Raw genomic sequence first — 2,663 nt, forward strand, 5'->3', positions numbered from 1 at the left:
GCTGAAAATCTGCTCTTTCCCAAGATTGTTTGATGTTATTTATCTCTGCCAATAATGGTAAGTTCTATCATTGTGTATTTTTGCTTCCCCCCCACCCCAGAACCTAAAAAACTGCCTGAGACATAGGCACTGAAAAGTATTTGTTAAATATACAAACAGGTGCTCAGTCGCTCAGTCATGTCCAACTTTTCACAACCCCATGAACTGTAGCCCAACGCCTAGGCTCCTCTGTCCATAGGATTTTCCAGACAAGAAAATCTGGAACCCACTGGAGTGGGTTGCCATTTCCTTCTCCAACAAACAGGTGGGGTAAGAATATTTTCAAAGATTCTTAGTTGTATATTCTTTTTTTTGATATATACTCTTACTCCACTATCCTCCATGAAGGAAATGAACAACCATTTCACCTAGTATGTTTTCAACAATCAGTTGCTTGATGCAAGTTTAAGAAATAGAATTAAACTATATAGGCAGAAATATGTTTATACATAGCCCATAGAAAGGCCGATAATAATAGTTAGCTTTCCTCAGTGAGTTATGTTAAGAGCAGAGACAAAGAATATCAGTTTTTCTACCTGGATTAAAAGGGCCCAATATATAGTGGCTACACAAAGTTGCTGAGAGGCTTAATACTAAGTAAGTACTAATACTAATATGGAGAATTACAGTTAGTCCTAGAGCAAGGGTTATCACTAGATAGACTAGTTAGGGATCCATGAACCCAAGAGTTAGAATATATTTCATAGATGTACAACTGCATTCTCCCTTTTATTGTGGGAAAACTAAGCCTAACATGCTTAAGAAATATATCTATGGTCACACCCCTGTGAAGGATCAGCATCAGAGCTAGGAGCCAAAAAGCATAGTTAGACATCTCTGAATGGTTTCTCTATGTCAAATCTGTACTGATTCTACAGGGAAGTGGATTTTAAAAGATTCACACATCCATCTGTACACATGGAAAACATTACAATAAATATTTGGCAGATCTGTGAAGCATTTTTAAAATAGAAGAGGTGTTCTGAATTCTAAAAATGCAATAGCCAAGGCAATTATTAGTTCTAAAACTATTTTTTTTAATTATACAAGAAAGGGAATATCATCATTACTTGGCTAAATGGTAAATAATATTTATACAGCCACAAAACTATTGGAATTATTGGAGAACTGTAAGAATGAATAACATCAAAAATTGACAAATCTAGAAATAACAGCGTAAACAACTTACATAGAAATGTGGAGATAAGTATACAAATGTTTTAAAGTATTACATCTGAGGAGTGCAGTGGGTGGTAAAAGATGGTTGAAGCAAGGGACTGTTGTTTTTCTTATGCGTTTCAGCACTTGTTTTTGTGATTTGAACAAAGAAACAAAAAAATATTAACTATAATAAGGTATTGGAATAATAGGGGATCTGGAGTGGGTTGCCATTTCCTTCTCCAGGGGATCTTCCCAACCCAGGGATCGAACCCAGGTCTCCTGCATTCCAGGCAGACGCTTTAACCTCTGAGCCACCAGGGAAGCCCAGGTACTAAAGGATATAGAAGACTATCAAGAATATAAAAATAGCAGATATACAGAGAAGCCACTATTCCTAGGACCAAGGCAGAGGACCCAGGAAGGAAGAAATCTGGAAGACACCTCCTACTCCAGGGCTGGTCTCTAAGACCTGTTCTCCAGGGGGCAACTGGGCCCTACTGCATGGTGTAACAGGACAGAGGGACTGGATTGGCAGGATTCACTGGGACATCATCATCTGGGGTTCCAAAATAAACCATTGTAAGGAGGTGCCACAGAAGTGACACTCACCAAGAAATTTGTTTTCTGGGGTGCCAGACGTTGCTCCCATGAGAAAGTGTCTCAGAACTTGCTTGGATGTCACTTGAACAGCAGTGTTGAGAACAGGTATCCAAAGAGAAGTGCCAGGCCATGTAACTCACTCTGAAGCTACCTAAGGGGTTCCAAGGAGGCTGTTCACTGGGAGATGCTATTATTCTTGGCAACCTGCTGCCAAAGTTCAGCACTTTGGCATGAAGGGGTGCCAAAGGAAGCCATTTACTGGGAGGAGCAATGCCAGTGGCATTTGCACTTGTGCTTACTCCTGCTGCCTCTCATTCCTATTTATATTTTCCCTGCTCTTGAGTCTCTGTTCTCAAATACATTTTATCATTGTTTTATAATATGTATGTTTGAAGGTAGTCTCAGTAATGCCTAATTACTGAAAATTTCAAGTGACATTTCAAATAAAAATATGCACTGAGGGGAAGCAAGGAGAGGGAGAGAGAAGGCACTAAATGAGCCCACAAGGAGCTCCCAGGAATGGTGACCATCCGTGCTAGATACACTGGCACCTATGACTCACTATGGTCTGGCCGCACATGCCCCTTTATCATCATCTTTGACCCCTGTTCAACAGTTCTCTATTCTTTTACTACAGTTTATCTACTGTCCTGAACAGACCTTATTCTTATTGCTAGTCAACATTCTTCTCACATCCTCTCCTTGGAAGTCACCTTTCTGCTCCCTTTTCAGCTGTTTCACTGTGGCCCAAGACTAACTATTCTGGCGTACAGGGATTTCTCCCCTTTCTGAACATCAATTGTACTTAATTCTATGCCACCCACTGCAAGGTTGTTTTTATTTTTGGCAAAGTAGAATAGTAG

At 40.0% G+C, this 2,663-nt stretch overlaps 1 non-coding gene across 1 annotated transcript; it reads right to left on the reverse strand.

The window, feature by feature from the left end:
* Positions 1-1,449: 1,449 nt before the first annotated feature.
* On the reverse strand, positions 1,450-1,521 carry TRNAS-GGA. The gene has a single exon. It is a non-coding gene; the product is annotated as a tRNA-Ser (tRNA).
* Positions 1,522-2,663: the final 1,142 nt, after the last annotated feature.

Source organism: Oryx dammah, unplaced genomic scaffold (assembly GCF_014754425.2).
Source record: "Oryx dammah isolate SB20612 unplaced genomic scaffold, SCBI_Odam_1.1 HiC_scaffold_2, whole genome shotgun sequence".
Taxonomy (NCBI): domain Eukaryota; kingdom Metazoa; phylum Chordata; class Mammalia; order Artiodactyla; family Bovidae; genus Oryx; species Oryx dammah.